Source organism: Amblyomma americanum, chromosome 3 (assembly GCF_052857255.1).
Source record: "Amblyomma americanum isolate KBUSLIRL-KWMA chromosome 3, ASM5285725v1, whole genome shotgun sequence".
In the NCBI taxonomy this organism is placed as follows: Eukaryota; Metazoa; Arthropoda; class Arachnida; order Ixodida; family Ixodidae; genus Amblyomma; species Amblyomma americanum.
The window spans coordinates 113,410,938-113,417,079 of NC_135499.1; positions in this window are offsets into that span (position 1 = coordinate 113,410,938).

The following is a 6,142-nucleotide window of genomic DNA, read 5'->3' on the forward strand; positions in this document are numbered from 1 at the left end:
AGATGCTTAAATAAATGAAAAAAGGTGGGCTGATCTAATGAAATCAAGTAGTGAATGATAGTATGGACCCTGTGTTTAGGCAATATAGGAATCCGGATTGTCTGGTGAGAAACCCACCTTCGCCAGGTGCCAAATTCTCGTCGGCCCGAGTTGTTCTTTAATGGGATTTCGTCAGTTCCTTCCTTAAGTGAATTAAAAAAAAGCACTTGCTCTGTATCTACTAGAATGGAAATTTGCTGTCATGAGCATGAGAAAGGGATGCTTCATTTCATATAGGGTTGAGATTAGGTAATTTCTGGAGGTAGGGTGGGTACGGCTGGCAGACGAAAGGGTTAATAGAGAGTATTAATTAGTAGCTCTGTCACACATTGGAGGTAGTTTGACTCACGATGTTAGTGATTATTTAGCCCGGTGTTAATTCTAACTGTCTGCATTCTCATACTTTTTCTTTTGTTTCTGGAAGTGCTGACAGGTTCGGTAGTATGGGCAGAAGCATTTTTGTGCTTACAACAGCAACAGCTGACAGAAACTCTGAAGGCTATGCATGATATTCAGTGCTGGAGTGGTAATTGAATCCCACTTTATTATTGGAAGATACATATATATCTACAATAAAGCTTGCGTGCCTTCGCCTGTGAACCTGCGTATATGCATTGTGTATATTTTCCTGTACACAGTGCTGTCTGCTTGCAGAGACCATGGCTCTAACAGGCCTATAAAGAAAAGCAGAGATACTACTTCCTGCTCACCCATGGAAGCATTTGATATAATGAAGACTCTGGCGACCTGCATGGCGGACATTTGTTTAAAAAAGTAGCATATCTCACAAAATTATAGGAAAGACCATTCCTAAGGTTAATAATTCGTGCTGGCAAACTATGCTTGCACATTTGGCGCTTTGCAATGCATGCACGGCTTAAGCTAGCTGTGGTTGATAATTGGCCGAGTGACTGTGCTTTGTAATATCTAAAGGATTTCTATTTGTCGTTAGTGGAAATATATTTGTGCTGTAAGCATTTCGTGATTGTTTAATTATTTGCATATCAGGTGCCTCAGCATTAGTCTGGGCAGAAAAGGCCGGATTTTGTCCCAAGGGAGGAACGACACAAATGAGTTCAGTAAATCAGGGAAGAAAGTTCAGTGAGCAAATGGTACATTTATAGACTTCAAAAATTGTTGCAACTGTATTTTCGGAAAAGTCCTATGGTGTTCAATCATTTTCGTCCACATTCAAATAGTGATTGTCTGTTTGTGTCTGTGAGCAATTAAATACTAAATTGGAAGCCGTATACTTCATGCAAATTGTAGCCTGTTTGTACTTTCTTGTGTTGCAGCTGATGTGTACATCACTGCTAGGCAGGTCAGTAGAGCTGAGCAGTCTGTTTCCGCCTAAGTTCAGTCTTATATTGCATAAAAATTGTCAGCTTGTTGAGAATATTACCATGAATATTCAAATGGGCAATAGCAAAGGGTATTTCATCAGGGTGATATTTAATATTTCAACAGCGCATTCTAGACACGGACAGATGACGAGAAGAGAAAGACGCACTAGCGCTGAACTGTAGTTCAATTTTGAATTTTCAATTTTATAATTCATTTTTGTGTTCAATTTTTATAATTTCTCTTTATGAGCCTCTGAGTTGGTTGTCACTCTACTTTGTCAAATTGGCGAAAATGTGTCTCAGTGTTTTTTGTTACTTTAAGCCCAATTTATTGACTAGTATAAGAGCACTTTTATCACTTTTAGGGACATTTGAGCGTAACTTATTGTTGGCACATGTCCCGTCCTTAAAACTAGAATATGGTTTTAAAATCTTTGGTGGGGAGGCCATTGCAGCATCTTGTTTAACTTTAAGATAGTTGTGATGGCCCACTAAATGTGACCATGGCTCTGATGAATAAATCATATGTAGAGTCGCACCTCTGTAATATGGGCACTTTGGTTTCCGAGTGAAATTGTCGCCAATTCTTCTTCAATTTCTTAGTCTAGTAAACCAAACAGGTAACGCTCGTTACTTCAACGACTTCCAGATGGTGGCGGTCTCTTTCTTTCAATATTCATTGTTATTAATGTATCAATTTATTAATAATAATAATAATAATAATAATAATAATAATAATAATAATAATAATAATAATAATAATAATAATAATAATAATAATAATAATAATAATAATAATAATAATTACTATTAATAAATTGATACCTTCATAATAACGAACGATAAAAGAAAAAGACCGCCACCGTCTGAAATTGTTGAAGTAACGAGCGTTAGCTGTTTGGTTTACTAGACGAATAAATCGAAGAACGTGCCCGTTGTCCAGTTAGACCCGCTTTAGACACGTCCCAACCGGAACTGGTTTCGTATGGGGGGTCAAGGTGGGTCTAGAATTCGGCTTGCGGTGCGGTCTGGTAATGCTTCAATTAGTAATTGCATGTACACAATGTTTACCTATTATTTAATTGTGGTTTCATTTCTATATCACAACCCATAAGGTTTTATTTGCCTTCCAAATTCAGTACACAACTGTTCCCGGGATGATGTGCCCCTTGTTGTCCTAGTATATATAGCGGAACGAATGTATACACATATAGCGGTCCCTTAACGGAAGAGTTTTCCTCCTGTTGTAGGACATTTTTGGGGGTGAGGGGGGAAAGGTATTGGAGGGCAAAACCAAATTTAATGGCCGCCATCCTGGATTCGAGGAACCGAAACTATGCCGCCATTTCGTCCCTTATCTTCATTGTCACATAGTTTCACCCCTATACACCATATAGCACCGAAACGTCATAATTGGCACGCGGCAGGTGGTTGTTTCTACAGTGTTATTGTGGATGGAGCTACAAGCCTCCATACGAGATATGCTGTTTTCTATTTGCTGCCACATATGGCGCTCTGATCTCAGGGTGGTAGCAGACAGCACGAAATCACGAAACGTGATGAGTAAGATAACGCTCTTAAAAATTTTGATACAGAACTTGTGGCCAAGGCCTCCTGCATATGGTGGTGGGCAATGAAGTGGAAGCTAGGCACTGTTGATAGCTCCAAGTACAGTAGCCTTGTTACCACTATCTTAAAAATCGGTAATTGACATGTTTGAACTTTGTATTTGTTTAACTTTATTCATGAAAAAATTGGGTTCAGCATGGTTTTTCTATGTAACATTTCTCGCTTTGGGGAGGGGAGACCTCCCCACATGTGATTCATCCGTAGGATAGTCTAGTCAAAATGTGCATGATACTGATATGTGACAATATTTCTTTGCACTTCCACAAGTGCAACTAATTTCAGTGATATTTCATTTTTAGTTTTGCAGGACCAAGTTCTTACAGCATGCCTCCTTACTTATCAAGGCGCAGTTTTCCTGTTCATTGGCCAGCACCTTTCAGCGAAAACCTCATCGCTTGTGTGGGGTTTCTGCTGTTTGCAGCCTTCTGGGTGTTCCATTTGGAAATATAAAGAAGGCACTCTGTCTGCTGAGCTTTCTTGAGCATGCTTGTATAGGCTTGGCTTAAAATAAACCATACTTCGATGGTTTGGAGCTCATCAGGTTTTAAAAACCATTTCATCTTTCCTTCACAGCTGCCTCTTCTATACGCCTGTGCGTGTTGTGCATCTCTACCTTTTTTATTGTTTAGAACACTGGTAGTGGTACACAAACTATGCTGTTATATCATCAATGTTAACATGTTACATGATACAGTTGGCCAGAGTGCCGAAAAACGAAAACAAAATCAGCATGAATCTGTGAGAAAACTGATGTATAGCCTATGTCAAAAAGTAAAGAGCCAAAGAGTTTGGCTTCTAAGCCATGTGATAAGGCCTGTGAGCATCGATGGACGTCCAACATTCACGGTGGTCAGGGCACGATTTTCTGCACCTTCAAGAGATCTGGAATGCTAGCGATGCACAACAAGGCTCAGAAGGGAATTCCTTGGGCTCTAAACTTTTACATAGGCTGTACTTTTATTATGTGGCAGCGTGGAAAGACATGACAAAAGGAACAGCAACATTTCGTTGACCCCAAGAATCATCATCCCACCGTGTTTCTTGTCCCTGCCTGTGCTAATCACGGTTTTTATCTCCTATTTTTGCATTTAGCTCGGATAGCTTCCTGGGAGCACTGTCAGCATTATGTCAATTTTTCTGCTTTTTGTAAAATTTTTCCCGTTCTGGCACATGACGCAATTGGTAGAATTTATACATATCCTGCAGTACAAAAAAAATCTGATAGTGATTATGGAATTCTTGAACAATTCAGTTTTCAATCAAAAACGTGCGTAGACACAAGTCTTCAGAAATTCAATTATTAAATTAATCACAAATTTACTAGTTCTTTAGTCTGATAGTTGCCATGGGAACTTTTCTGGAATTTTACTTAATTTCGTCCTAACCCAAGGAGCACAGGTAATTGACCCAACATTGGAACAGTATTGGCAAAGGCCGGCCCTAGAAAGACCAGGATGGAACCATCCTGTTGCAATATTGGAGCGATTACCTGTGAGGCTTGGGAAAGTGAAGGTAATGAATGCTTTTCTCCCGATCAAAAAGAATGTCTGTACCCTTACCGCATTGACCTTTGGCCATGTGTTTTTTCTTTGCTTGCAGTGCGTACAGTCAAGGTTATAGCAAGTTGACTAATTGCTTGTGTTTCAGCATTAGTCATTAGTTGTTAGACTGAAGCGCAGGTGTGAATATGCGCATGTATTTTCAGTCTAATTTTTTTCCTGTTTCTATATTCTATTTTTTTACATATAACTTATGAGTGCTGCACATTATATTAGCGACAGGCTCCTTGAAATGGGTAGCTAATATATTTTTCAGGGATCATAAACTTTCTCTAGAGAATAGGCCTCCATATATTGAGCGTAAAGGTTTGGTTTATGATATTTTTATGTGAATGTGTGTTAAGTTTAATGTATTTTACACGTTTTATATGGTTATGTTCGTTCTATGTGTATCTCAAGAAGAGATACAAAAGTTAGAGGTTGGATACCTGCGATAATTTACTGTACATTTAGTGAGCGTCTTTAGGATTTCTGTTTAGTATTTGTAGTCTGAAGATCTGGATCTTGAATTTAGCCACCGGGAGTTAGACGCTGATTTTAAGAAAATTGTATTGTCTGGTGCCTAACATTTTTTAGGTAATCTTATCTGAGTGCACCAGTTAGCTTGAAGTGCAGAGAAGTGCTGAAGTCATATCTGCATGATTTTTCAAGATTTGCTATTATATCATTTTGATTGATTTTAGGTGCGGATTTAAAGTTCGTCTCTATCTCTAATACCTGTTCAAGAATAGTGGTTGCAAATGTTGTTTATTGTCCTCTATCTAAAAAAATCTAATTGTAATCTACAGGCTTCGTGACCTTTTGTTTACTTTACGCAGGCTCTTCAGTTTCTTCTCAATTGAATAAGTTTGACATGCCATTGTTAAGCAGCCTTTTAATTCTTCCAGTGTTAATATTTCAGTTATGTGTGCAACTTAATGCTAGCTGACATTTGTGGTAATGCAGTGCTATTTGTAAATGTGACCTGTGTAATTCGATGTTATCGAACATCCAATGGAATGAATGTATGTCGTATGCACAATGAAATTTTGAGGTGTTTTGAGGACGTGCTAGTAGCAGTGTTTTTCTAAAATGCTTAAAACTGCAGTCTCGGAGTGCATGCCATGTTTTTTTTTGTGATCCTGACTGCAAATCCTTTTTCTTTTATATTGCGACATTGATTACTCACAGACTAGATGAAAATGGTATTGGAAAAATATTTTTAATGCCTGAGTGGAGCACGGCATTCATAATTTTCTTTAAAAAGCTCCATTAAGAAGTGCAAAAATAAGTGACAGTAATGAACAGATTTTAAGCATTCAATGTGCACAAGTATTTTTTTCTAAACTTCTAAGGGTAGATTGATGACAAACATCTTTTGTCCAATGTGGAGTGGCTTCCTTGCGCAGCGTTCAGAATCTTTAACTTCAGGGATTCGGTTTTAGGACTACAGCGATGAGACGGTAAACTTTTACGAGAAGAAGAGAAAATAATGTGTTGCAGGAATTTTGTACGTAGATCCGTTACGAAGGTTTTGTTCCCGGCTTCATTGCCTCTCGTCTCCCTAACTCCGCTTTTCTTGCTCATTGCCGA